Consider the following 14,191-nt stretch of genomic DNA (forward strand, 5'->3'; position numbering starts at 1 on the left):
CAGGTACGGTGAGGATTCATGTTGACTATTTAGATTCTACACAAAAAGATCAATGATGACCAATGTATATTTTTGATGTTTTTACATGCTTAGCCTTAGCAGTAGCGTTTTTTCAGGACAAAGCGCTACTGATATTGGGCTTAGCAGTAGCGCGCTCCCTGTACCCATGCTACTGCTATAGCAAAACAAAACACGCCCCCCCCCTGCACGCTCATCTCTCAATCGTCCCCCTCCTCCCGACGCCGGCAGTTGCGGTTAGGGTTTCTCCTCCGCCGCCACGCGCCACTGCCACCGCCGCCGCAGGTAATGCTCCTCCCCCCTCTTGCCGCCCCTCTGCTGCTCCTCCACCCTCTCACCGCCCACTCTATCACCGACCGCAAGCTTTGGCCGGGCTCCTTTGACCGACCGCCCTCGATCCCCTCGTCGGCCGCTGTCATTGCCCCCTCTCGTAGGAAAGTCATCGGCCTTCCCCTTGTCAGGACCCCTGACCGAGGTTACCATGCCACCCCCCCCTCCTCGTCAGCACCCCCCGAGGGCTGCCCTACCTAGATGCAGCGAGGGCTTACCAATTTCATATGGATAACTAGATGCTTTCTTCTGTAGTAAGTTATTTTTTGCAAAATGTAGGTGCCAATTTAGTTGAATTGCTTTGGTAGGTGGTACAAGTATTTAGTTTTCAAGTGCTAAGTTAATCCCAGTTAAATTTGCCACATGTTTTTTTAATCAGTTATCTTAGGCAATATGGGCCAAATTAGATGAAATGTGTCTTGGTAGGTGGTACCTTGATTTGGTAGATAACTTATTACAGATCTTAGGATTATACCTTTGGTAGGGGCCAAATAGTTTTTTCGGCAATAGGTGCCACTGAAATGCTTTCGTAGGTGATACCTTGTCATCTTATATGTTACTAGATGTTAGGATTATAATTTCCTGTCAAACTGCTTCTCACGGAAGAATCTCTTCATCTAGAGATATTCTAGAAGGTGTTAGTAAGCTAATTGAGAACTTATTGGTTGTGAATCTTGTTGGCTGATTTGGCATTTGCCTTCTAGTTGTTGGTTCTATTATAGAAGGTATTAGTAAGTCAATTGAGAGCTTGTTGTTTACTTTTTGGGATCGTTTCCACTATGAAAATATAACTGAAGAAGAACCAAAAATATCATATGCTACTATTTTTCTTTCTTGTGAAGTGGATCGTTAATCCTTTGCTCGTATTGCTTTAGGAAAATGGCGCCACCACTACCACCATGTCAACTGTGCAAGTCAAGGTGCGCCAGCAGCCTTGCAACTGGCAAGCTGTTCGGCATCTACTTCTAGCCGAGTTTTTGTCATGCGACGCTAAGGAATTATATGAAATGTAACAACTATTTTTATTTTTAGTGTTGGCATTACTGCATTGTGTCATTTTGCTTTTTTTACACAAATCGTCCCATGCAATGTGAGGTTGAAATTCAACAAGCTGACATGAGACAATGTGACATTTGAGGCTCCTGGGGGCCGTACACTATGGAGGTCGAGAAAGGACGCAATATGTCACAGATTGGAGGAGATGGACGGGCTCATTTCCTCGCCCGCATGCGTCTTACTGGTGGTGAGTTGATCAGCTTCTCCTTCAGAGCAGAAAGACCCAAGCTGGTTGTCATTTATATCAACCTGGTGGAAGATGATGAAGATGATGAAGATGATGAAGATAATGAGGACCCACTCGGTGAAGATGATGAGGACCCACTTCATGAAGACATCGTAGCTCAAAGAATGAGGCTGAGCGAGGAGGAGGTCTGCAACCTATGGGACATAATTCCGCCACGTGATGACTTTGTCGGGGTGCCATTCGTGACTCGCCTGACAAGTACCATGGTCGATCGGCATGATATGGTATGTTATACTTACAAATGCAAATTACCGATGATATGGTTAGTGTAGAGTCCAATGATATGTTGTGTGGAATCTAGTCGATGATATGCTTTAGTGTAGAGTCCGATCACATACTTATTAGTGTAGAATCCAAGGAACTATTGATAGTGTAGATAATCCATATATACTTATTAGTAGAATTCATGCTTAGTACAAATGTGTAATACTGTGTCTTTTGATAGTGTAGAAATCTATACTTAATAGAAATATATTTGCAAAATTATGTGCGAGGCTATTTATTAATTGATATGTTTTTCTTATTCAGAAATTGCCAAAGAGCCTATTTGTGAGTTGTGGTATCGAGCCTGATGAAGAAGGCTCAGCTGGACTATGCCTTACCGCAAGGGACTCCGTCACCACCTGTACTTACCGCATGGACACGGACGGTCGCATACACTTAAACTCGGTTAGGTGAAAGAGATTCCTCGTTGGCAAGAATCTTCGTGTTGGACAGGCCATCCTAATTACTATCAGGAACACCCACCGCCCAGGCTTACGGATGATGATCGTCGTTGATATCATCTAGAACTACATATATGTGTGTGTGTGGCTATATCATCTAGAACTACATATGATGATCGTCGTCGATATCATCTAGAGCTACATATGATGATTGTCGTCGATATCACCTTGTATTGCTTGAGGATGCATGTTGACTATATATGAAAATGTTATCTAGTACTCCCTCCGTTCCAAATTACTCATCGTGGTTTGAACTAAAACCACGATGAGTAATTTGGAACGGAGGGAATACTACCCAATACCTATAATGCTTTATGAAATGGATATCTAGTAGTACCTAGTATCTGGAAATTGCAGTTTATTGAAATTGAAACGGGGTAGGAAGCGAGGGGGAAATGATGAAAGATATAGTAGTAGCGCGGGCTAGGAAAGCGCTACAGCTAACTAATAGTAGCGCGTTCTGGAAAAGCGATGTTGTTATAGTCAGTATTAGTAGCGCGGGTAGAGACCGCGCTACTACTAACAGTTAGCTATAGCACCGTAGTAGTAGCCCGGCTGCCCGCGCTGCTGATAGCCTCAAAACCCGCGCTACTACTAGGGTTTTCCCTAGTAGGGAAATTTCAGGGTCATTTAGTTCAAAATAAATCATTAAATGCTTGAAAAATAGCAAATGAAGTCAGAAAGAGTTGATAATTGATGATGTGCCTTTGAACGGTGCATTTTGAACGCACAAAAAGTCTGGAGTTAAAATATGTTAAAATATTGAAATCCCTTTTGTAATAGATGAGTTTTCGTCCGAAACCCTAATACTTCGAAAGAGATTGTCTTTTTTGTACACGAAGTACATCCAGTTTTTCCCATAACCCTCTCAACTTTTTAGCACATGCTATATGGGTGAAATTATGATACCATGCCAAGTTTCAACCTTTTCAAAGTTCATTTGTAGTGCTTTTCAATTTCAGGGTCTTATAGCTTAAAGAATGAACTAATAGCAAAAAGAATGATCTAAAAAGCTTTTATAAAACTCTAATAGCAAAAAAAATCAACTAAAACAATATAATATTCTTCAATAGCAAAAAGAATTAACTAAAAATCTTTTATAAACCTCTAGTTATTATCAAAACAATATTAACTTAAAATTATATAAAATTTATGCAACTAAAATTATCAAAGTATTTTTTTGTTAAAAACTTTAATAGGAAAAAGAATTTTCATAAAGTATTTTTTGTTAAAACTTTAATAGCAAACTAAAATAACATAAAAAATAAAAAATGTCTCCTACTAGGCCACCACGGCCGGCATACGACTAGAAACCCATATGTACATGGGCCAGGATTCAGGCCCGCGTGGCAAGCAGGCCCAACAGGGCAGAGACAAAGGTTAGGCATGTACTGCCTGCATTAATGGGAGTTCGACAGCTTAGCCGTAGTGGGGCTTATAAACCAGTGTGGGCACCTCTCAACTAGTGAGGTGATACTAAACTTTCGACACCACTGTGCCAGACCTTTAGTCCCGGTTGGTGGCTTGGACCGGGACTAAAGCGGGGCCTTTAGCCCCGGTTGGAGCCACCAACCGGGACTAAAGGTCTCTGTATATAAGCAGCACTTAGGAAACTTCCCAAAAGCCATCTGCAGTTCCCGCAATGACGCCGAAGACCACGTCGACACCGCCAGGTTGCCCGAGCTCTCCGTCGCCTCCGAGTTGTCCCCAAGCCTGCTCCTCGTCGCCGGACCTCCCCGTCGTCCTCGTCGCTAGACCTCCTCGCCCTCCTCCCCGAGCCCGCTCCTCGTTGCCGTCCCCGAGCGCTGCCCGACACCGTTGCCGAGCCCCCCCCCCCCACACGCGTCATCCCGCCGGCCCGCCTCGACGAGCCATACTGCTGGTGAGCCTCTCCTCCTCCGAGCTGTTGTCGGCGCTTACCATAATGCATATGCTAAATTTCACCAAGTCTGAAAACTGTTGTTATATAACTTTGTATTTTGCCTTGATGCTAGCCTCAAATCTGTAGCTCAAATGAACATGTTCAGTAAGGATGTTTTGTTAAGGGTAACTAGTACATTCTTTCCATACATTTTCTTGCCATGTAGGACTCCTATAGCATATCTAAAGCATGCTCTAAAGTGGTCATCCTAATAAAAATTGTTCTGAATTTACTAAAAAAATTGACTGTGGTAAACAATGCACATCAAGTGTATGATGAAATGCTAGAGGGCTCTAGGAAATTTAGGAACTTTTGTGAATTTTTGTTGTGAGGTGTTGATGCACAAAAGAGAGTCTGGCAAAGTTTCAAAAAATTTGGAGCAATTTAAATTGTGCTTTGACCATGGAGTTTGAATCTGGTCCAAATTTGAACTGAATGAAATTTGAAAATTTTGAACTATGGAACCAAATGTTTTCGGTGGAATGGGTTGTGGGTGCTGTCAAATAGATGGAGTAATTTTTGTGGGTGCAAAAGAATTGGCGAGAATATAGCTCCTTTGCAAATCAAAGAACATTTTTTTTTTGCATTAGAGTTCATGTTGTCATTGCTATGTTTCTGCCATTCCATGTTATGTTTGTTGCATCAAATATGTATGAGATGTTAGATGGATAGATAGATATGTTTAGATGGATGGATGATCATTTTGTCTTTAGAGTTTATTTAGAGTTCATTTCGATGTTCATTGAAGAAAGTTTTGTTGTGGCAAAGTTATGAAATTTAGAGCTTTTGACCTTATATGGCAAAGTTGTGGCAAACATAACCCCGATATATAACTTTGATTTTGAGGCATATGAAAACATAAGAGGGGGTCACTAAAACATAACCCCGATAACTTCGACATGAGGGGGGGTCGTTAAAGCATAACCCCGATAACTTCGACATGAGGGAGGGTCATTAAGACATAACCCTGATAACTTTGATTTTGAGGCAGTTCACAAAGTATCCTCTCTCAAAAGATAGGATGACTCATCAGACATGAGGGGGGTGATCGAGTGCTCGACGATCGTTTGAAACTGACTGTTATAAAACTTGTCAATTTTGCATGATGTTTGCCACTAATCCATTGCTCATATGCATACGACTCCTTGTTGTGGTTAGGTCTATATTTGCCACTAATCCATCTATCATGGTTGTATATAATTTCTATGTTGTAATATTTGCAAAAACTATGGACAGAGACTTAGGAAAAGATGAGTTGTTGGGGGATATAATCCGCGATGAAGGTGATATCACCTTTTCGTTTCTCAACTACACAGATGGCAAGGAAAGAGAGGATGACGGCTCTGGTGATCGAATGGAGGAGGGAGGAGATCATGACGGCTCCGCCAGTGTTGGAGCCTTAATTATTGCAAAGTCCGACGAGGTATATATATATATATATATATATATATATTAAGCCACTGCTGACTATATACATTAATTGTTTGGTATGTGCATATATTAAAGCTTCTTTCTTCTTTTAGCCCTCCGCATCGAGCCAAACTTCTGTAAGGAGACAAGGCCCGAAGAAAAGGTTGGGCACTGATGAAAGGTTCACAATCAAAGTAGTCACTCCAGATGGCGAACCGATTGCCCCCAAGCGGACCAAATACAAATGTGTACATCAGTGCAGAGTTGTTGTTAGGGACAGCGTCCCGGTCGATTAGCATCCAAGAATGGAATAAGAAGAAGGACCCTGAAGTTTCTTATGTCAACGATAGTTAGAATGATGAGCTTTGGAACTCACTGATGACAAATTTCAGCGTACCGCCAGAGGTGGATCCAAATAACCCAGTTATACAACAACAAGTCAAGTCATGGGCTCTTAAGAAGATGGCAGAACTATTCAAGAACTGGGAGAAAAAATTGAACAAGTTTGTCGACAAAGACGAGAGTCTAGAATTCACCAGTCAATATGTGAAGATAAAATATCACTGGTCTGCATTTGTGGCGTACAAGAAATCGGAGAAAGCTAAGAAAAGTTCAGAGACAAATAAGTTAAATGTTGCAAAGAGGAAGTGTCGCCATGTTACAGGGTGAGGTGGCTATGGCAAAGCCCGGCCTACGTGGGACAAAGCTGAGAACAACCTTCTTGCTAAAGGGGTCCAACCAGAGACATTGAACTGACCCGATCAGGCAAGGACTTGGTTCTTCGCGGTTGGGGGAACTTTGGACCCGCAAACAGGGAAATGTGTTTACACGAAAGCTCCACTTGAAACACCGGTCAAAATATTCGGGAAGAAATCTAGGATGTACGGGAGAGGGAGGTTCCATCCCGACAGAGAGAATGACAAGTTGTCAATGGCCCTTGGGAATCCTGAACACCCTGGATGAACACGAGGCACATCAGGCTCCATTCCCTGGAAGTATGGGTTTCCGGATAGCAGTGCCACTTATAGAGGCCAAGGGAGAAAGAAGAAAGAGGAAGTAGACCAAATGCAGAAGATGGAACAAAGATTAGCGGAACTAGAGGAACTTGAGAGCCAGCGAGCTAACGACCCACCATCTCAGCGGCATGAAGATCCTTCATTCCATACTGCCGGTCATGAAGCTACCCCACCATCTCAGCGAAAAAGTAGTGTGGCATCCATGGAGCTCATTCAGCCTGATATCACGGCACCTCGCTATCCCATGGATGGTATCACAGAGAATGAACATTGTGTGCTAGAGGCGAAATGCCATAAGCTGACCTTGAAGGAGACAGTCGGCTATGTCTTACCTCCTCGACCTAAGGGAACTTTCCATTGCCGTCCGATTCCACATGCCTTTGCTATTGTTTGGGTGGATCAAATAATGGACATAGTTGAAGGGTTGGAGCTTGACTACCCTAAAGGTGAAGGGGAGATTCTTCTAGAAAATGCCTTAAGGACTACCTGTCTATGGAGAAAGGAAAACATCTTGCTTCCAAACTAGACACCGCCTCAGCAGACTCAGCCGGAGGAGGCCCCTCAGCAGACACCTCACAGTCCAGCTCAACTATCTCTGATACCTTAGTCATCTCCAGTGCGTCAGCCGTCTCCGCTGCCTCAGCGGACTCCAACGGAGGAGGCCCCTCTGCAGAATCCTCCTTCACCTCAGCTGTCTGATACGTCTCCAACATATCTATAATTTTTGATTGCTCCATGCTATATTATCTACTGTTTTGGGCATTATTGGGCTTTATTATCCACTTTTATATTACTTTCGGGACTAACCTATTAACCGGAGGCCTAGCCCAAATTTGATGTTTTATGCCTATTTCAGTGTTTTGAAGAAAAGGAATATCAGACGGAGTCGAAACGGAACGAAATCAACTAGAGAAGTTATTTTTGGAACGAAAGCCACCCGATGGACTTGGACCCCACGTCAATGAAGGAAGGAGGAGCCCACGAGGGTAGGGGCGCGCCCCCTGCCTCGTGGGGCCCTCGTGGCTCCCCTGACGTGCTTCTTCTGCCTATATAACTCCATATACCCTAAAACTTCCAGAAGACAGATTAGATCGGGAGTTCCGCCGCCAGAAGCCTCCGTAGCCACCGAAAACCAATCTAGACCTGTTCCGGCACCCTGCCGGAGGGGGCAATCCTTCTCCAGTGGCCATCTTCATCATCCCGGTGCTCTCCATGACGAGTAGTTCTCCCTCGGGGCTGAGAGTATGTATCAGTAGCTATGTGTTTGATCTCTCTCTCTCTCTCGTGTTCTTGAGATGATACGATCTTGATGTATCGCGAGCTTTGATATTATAGTTGGATCTTATGTTTCTCCTCCCCCTCTTCCCTCTTGTAATGAATTGAGTTTCCCCTTTGAAGTAATCTTATCGGATTGAGTCTTTAAAGATTTGAGAACACTTGATGTATGTCTTGCCGTGGATATCTGTGGTGACAATGGGATACCACGTGCCACTTGATGTATGTTAAGGTGATCAACTTGCGGGTTTCATGACATTGGGAACCTATGCATAGGGGTTGGCACATGTTTTCGTCGTGATTCTCCGGTAGGAACTTTGGGACACTCTTTGAGGTCCTTTGTGTTGGTTGAATAGATGAATCTGAGATTGTGTGATGCATATCATATAATCATACCCAAGGATACTTGAGGTGACATTGGAGTATCTAGGTGACATTAGGGTTTTGGTTGATTTGTGTCTTAAGGTGTTATTCTAGTACGAACTCTAAGGTTGTTTGTGACACTTATAGGAATAGCCCAACGGATTGATAGGAAAGAATAACTTTGAGGTGGTTTCGTACCCTACCATAATCTCTTTGTTTGTTCTCCGCCATTAGTGACTTTGGAGTGATTCTTTGTTGCATGTTGAGGGATAGTTATGTGATCCAATTATGTTAGTATTGTTGAGGGAACTTACACTAGCGAAAGTATGAACCCTAGGCCTTGTTTCAACGCATTGCAATACCGTTTACGCTCACTTTTATCACTTGCTACCTTGCTGTTTTTATTATTTCAGATTACAAAATCTATTATCTACTATCCATATTGCACTTGTATCACCATCTCTTCACCGAACTAGTGCACCTATACAATTTACCATTGTATTGGGTGTGTTGGGGACACAAGAGACTCTTTGTTATTTCGTTGCAGGGTTGCTTGAGAGAGACCATCTTCATCCTACGCCTCCTACGGATTGATAAACCTTAGGTCATCCACTTGAGGGAAATTTGCTACTGTCCTACAAACCTCTGCACTTGGAGGCCCAACAACGTCTACAAGAAGAAGGTTGTGTAGTAGACATCAAGCTCTTTTCTGGCGCCGTTGCCGGGGAGGTTAGCGCTTGAAGGTATATCTTTAGATCTTGCAATTGATTCTTTTAGTTTCTTGTTTTATCACTAGTTTAGTTTATAAAAGAAAACTATAAAAAAAGGAATTGAGTTTGTCTCATACGCTTCACCTTTTTAATATCTTTCATGAGTATGATGGAAAGGATAATTTTGCTCAAGTGCTAGAAGAAGAAATCTATAAAATGTTTGGCACTAAATATTTGAATGATGAGCATGATTGCAATGTTGTTAGTACGAATTCTTTGAATATCCATGATACTAATGATGATTGCACTAGTTATGATGAAAATGCCTCCTATAAACATGTCAATTTTTGTGGAGTAGATTGGGTTTGCAAGTACACACCAAATAGGGAAGATAGATATTGCAAGAGGCATAAGTACTTACAGACCAAATTGTTGCAAGAAGAGCTAGATGAATGTGCTGAAAGATTCAATATTTTTCGTGCCCCTTGTGAACTTTGCAATGAACATGGTCATTTAAAGCTCCAATGCTATTTGTTTCATGATCAAGTCGTGTCCAAACATTGTGATAATTTGATTACCCTTGAGAACCATAAAGAGCTTAGTCTTCTTTTGGGGTATGAGGAAATGAAACGTATAACTGGGGGTATTCCAAAGTTTAATCTTGATAGATTTCTTGATTTTGATCTAGAGAAAATTTATATGTATTGTGCGGTGAATTGCATTGAAAATCCTTATATTGCCAATTACATAAATAAAAGAAAACAAATAGGAGATGAAGAGAATACTAATGAAAGGGAAGAGACTTCCCAATATCCTCCTATTATTTCTTATGATGAATCGGGTAACGAGGAGGAGCCTCCTATTCAACCAATCTCGTTAATAAGGAGCTCCAAAAAGAGGATTGAACCCACACATGATGTGGTGAAGAAGAAGAAAAGAAAAAGGAAGAGAGGTAAAAAGATATCTCTCCCAAATAATGTTGCTCCTATTACTATTGTGCCTCATGAAAATATAATTGTGTAAGATAATGATACTTCTTATGATCTTGAAAATCTTTTTGGCATTTGCTTGGAAGAATATAATAACTGCTATACTATCGGTGCTATCTATACTATTAATGATGAGAGTGATTATGCTTATGATATGAAAAGGCCCAAGCTTGGGGAAGCTATGTTTTATGAGGATGACATATTTGAGAATATATTTGCTGCAATTAATGTTTGTCCCAAGCTTGGGGAAGCTATGATTAATGAAGATGATATTTTTAGTCTCCCAAGTTTTGATATGCAAGTTTATAATGATGATAGCATGCCCCCTAATTATGATGATTATTGTGATGATACTTATGCCATAAAAAGTAGTGATTATATTTATAAAACTTGTCATGATTATGATTACCCCTTCTCTGAACATTACTCTTTTAATATGGAAACAATTTATAGTATTCGAGTTTCCTATGATACTCCCACTATTCCGAATGAGAAGAATTTTGCCTATGTGGAGAGTAGTAAATTATATATGCTTGTAGATCATGAAAAGAATGATTTAGGTGCTGGTTATATTGTTGAATTCATTCATGATGCTGCTAAAAATTATTATGAGGGAGGAATATATGCTTGTAGGAATTGCAATAATATCAAGTTTCCTCTCTATGTGCTTATGCTTGTTTTACCTTCCTATGCAAGTTGATTCTTGTTCCCACAAGTTGTTTGCTCACAAAATCCCTATGCATAGGAAGTATGTTAGACTTAAATGTGCTAGTCATATTCTTCATGATGCTCTATTTATGTTTCAATTCTTATCTTTTATGTGAGCATCGTTGAAATCATCATGCCTAGCTAGGGGCATTAAACGATAGCGCTTGTTGGGAGGCAACCCAATTTTATTTTAGTTCCTTGATTTTTGTTCCTGTTTAGTAATAAATAATTCATCTAGCCTCTGTTTAGATGTGGTTTTATTGTTTTAATTAGTATTTGTGCCAAGTATAACCTTTGGGAAGACTCGGGGAAAGTCTTGTTGATCATGCTGTAAAAAACAGAAACTTTAGCGCTCACGAGAATTGCTGCCATTTTTATTTGGAGAGTGATATTTAGTTAATTCTTTTTTCAGATGATTAATAGATAAATTCCTCAGGTCCATCATTTTATTTGAGAATTTTATGAGTTCCATAAGTATACGTTTGATCCAGATTACTACAGATTGCTCTGTTTTTGACAGATTCTGTTTTTCATGTGTTGTTTACTTATTTTGATGAATCTATGGCTAGTAAAATAGTTTATAAACCATAGAGAAGTTGGAATACAGTAGGTTTAACACCAATATAAATAAATAATGAGTTCATTACAGTACCTTGAAGTGGTGATTTATTTTCTTATACTAACGGAAGTTACGAGTTTTCTGTTAAGTTTTGTGTTGTGAAGTTTTCAAGTTTTGGGTAAGGATTCGATGGACTATGGAATAAGGAGTGGAAAGAGCCTAAGCTTGGGGATGCCCAAGGCACCCCAAGATAATATTCAAGGACAACCAAGAGCCTAAGCTTGGGGATGCCCCGGAAGGCATCCCCTCTTTCGTCTTCGTTCATCGGTAACTTTACTTGGAGCTATATTTTTATTCACCACATGATATGTGTTTTGCTTGGAGCATCAATTTATTTTGTTAGGATTTGCTTTCTGTTATTTAGAATAATATTCTGCATCTTTATTTCAATAAAAGTGGCATTGATAGCCTTTACTATGCCTATGTTACAAGTCTTCATGTTGCTGTTTGAAAACAGAAAGTTTACCGCTGTTGCAATAATTCCCTAGAAAAGTCAGAATGTGATAAAATGTTGAAACCTTTTGAATATTAAGATCTTATAAATTTACTACAGTGGGAATTTTCTTTCATAATTTTTGGAGTTATGGAAGTATGGATGTTGCAGCATTCTTTACAGACTATCCTGTTTAGGCAGATTGCTGTTATGTTTGCATTGTTTGCATCTGTTTGCTTCTTTAATGATTCTATTTGAGGATAGGACTATTAAATATGCAGAGGCATTTAGTATGCAATGTTGAATAATAATTTTAGTGATTTGCTACAGTAGAGTATAATAAGGTGTTCGCAATGGTTTATACTAACTTATCTCACGAGTCCTTGTTGAGTTTTGTGTGGATGAAGCATTTGAGATTTAGGGAGACCATGATATGAGAGGAATTTAGGAGACACAAAATCTCAAGCTTGGGGATGACCAAGGCACCCCAAGATAATATTTCAAGAAGTCTCAAGTATCCAAGCTTGGGGATGCCCCGGTTGGCATCCCACCTTTCTTCTTCAACAACTATCGGTTAGTTTCGATTGATCCTAAGTTTTTGCTTCTTCACATGATGTTTGCCATTCTTAGAATGTCATTTTATTTTGCTTTGCTTGCTGTTTGAATAAAATACCAAGATCTTAAATTCTTAAATGTTAGAGAGTCTTCACATAGTTGCATAATTATTCAACTACTCATTGATCTTCACTTATATCTTTCGGAGTAGTTTGTCATTTGCTCTAGTGCTTCACTTATATCTTTTAGAGCATGGTGGTAGTTTTATTTTGAAGAAATAGATGAACTCTCATGCTTCACTTAGATTATTTTGAGAGTCTTAAATAGCATGGTAATTTGCTTAAAATCCTAATATGCTAGGTATTCAAGAATAATAAAATTCTCTTATGAGTGTGTTGAATACTAAGAGAAGTTTGATGCTTGATGATTGTTTTGAGATATGGAGATGGTGATATTAGAGTCATGCTAGTTGAGTAGTTGTGATTTGAGAAATACTTGTGTTGAAGTTTGTGATTCCCGTAGCATGCACGTATGGTGAACCGTTATGTGATAAAGTCGGAGCATGATTTATTTATTGATTGTCTTCCTTATGAGTGGCGGTCGGGGACGAGCGATGGTATTTTCCTACAAATCTATCCCCCTAGGAGCATGTGCGTAGTACTTTGCTTTGATAACTTCTAGATTTTTGCAATAAGTATGTGAGTTCTTTATGACTAATGTTGAGTCCATGGATTATACGCACTCTCACCCTTCCACCATTGCTAGCCTCTCTAGTACCGCGCAACTTTCGCCGGTACCATAAACCCACCATATACCTTCCTCAAAACAGCCACCATACCTACCTATTATGGCGTTTCCATAGCCATGCCGAGATATATTGCCATGCAACTTTCCATCATTCCGTTCATCATGACACATTCATCATTTGTCATATTGCTTAGCATGATCATGTAGTTGACACAGTATTTGTGGCAAAGCCACCGTTCATAATTCTTTCATACTTGTCACTCTTGATTCATTGCATATCCCAGTACACCGCCGGAGGCATCCATATAGAGTCATACTTTGTTCTAGTATCGAGTTGTAATCATTGAGTTGTAAATAAATAGAAGTGTGATGATCATCATTCAGTAGAGCATTGTCCCAAAAAAAAGGCCATAAAAAAGAGAAGGCCCAAAAAAGGGCAATGCTACTATCCTTTTACCACACTTGTGCTTCAAAGTAGCACCATGATCTTCATGATAGAGAGTCTCCTATGTTGTCACTTTCATATACTAGTGGGAATCTTTCATTATAGAACTTGGCTTGTATATTCCAATGATGGGCTTCCTCAAAATGCCCTAGGTCATCATGAGCAAGCAAGTTGGATGCACACCCACTTAGTTTCTTTTTGAGCTTTCATACACTTATAGCTCTAGTGCATCCGTTGCATGGCAATCCATACTCACTCACATTGATATCTATTGATGGGCATCTCCATAGCCCGTTGATACGCCTAGTTGATGTGAGATTGTCTTCTCCTTTTTGTCTTCTCCACAACCACCATTCTATTCCACCTATAGAGCTATGTCCATGGCTCACGCTCATGTATTGCGTGAAGATTGAAAAAGTTTGAGAACATCAAAAGTATGAAACAATTGCTTGGCTTGTCGTCGGGGTTGTGCATGTTTTAAATATGTTGTGTGGTGAAGATGGAGCATAGCCAGACTATATGATTTTGTAGGGATAACTTTCTTTGGCCATGTTATTTTGAAGAGACATAATTGCTTAGTTAGTATGCTTGAAGTATTATTATTTTATGTCGATATGAACTTTT

This window comes from Triticum aestivum, chromosome 7A (assembly GCF_018294505.1).
Source record: "Triticum aestivum cultivar Chinese Spring chromosome 7A, IWGSC CS RefSeq v2.1, whole genome shotgun sequence".
NCBI classification, from domain to species: domain Eukaryota; kingdom Viridiplantae; phylum Streptophyta; class Magnoliopsida; order Poales; family Poaceae; genus Triticum; species Triticum aestivum.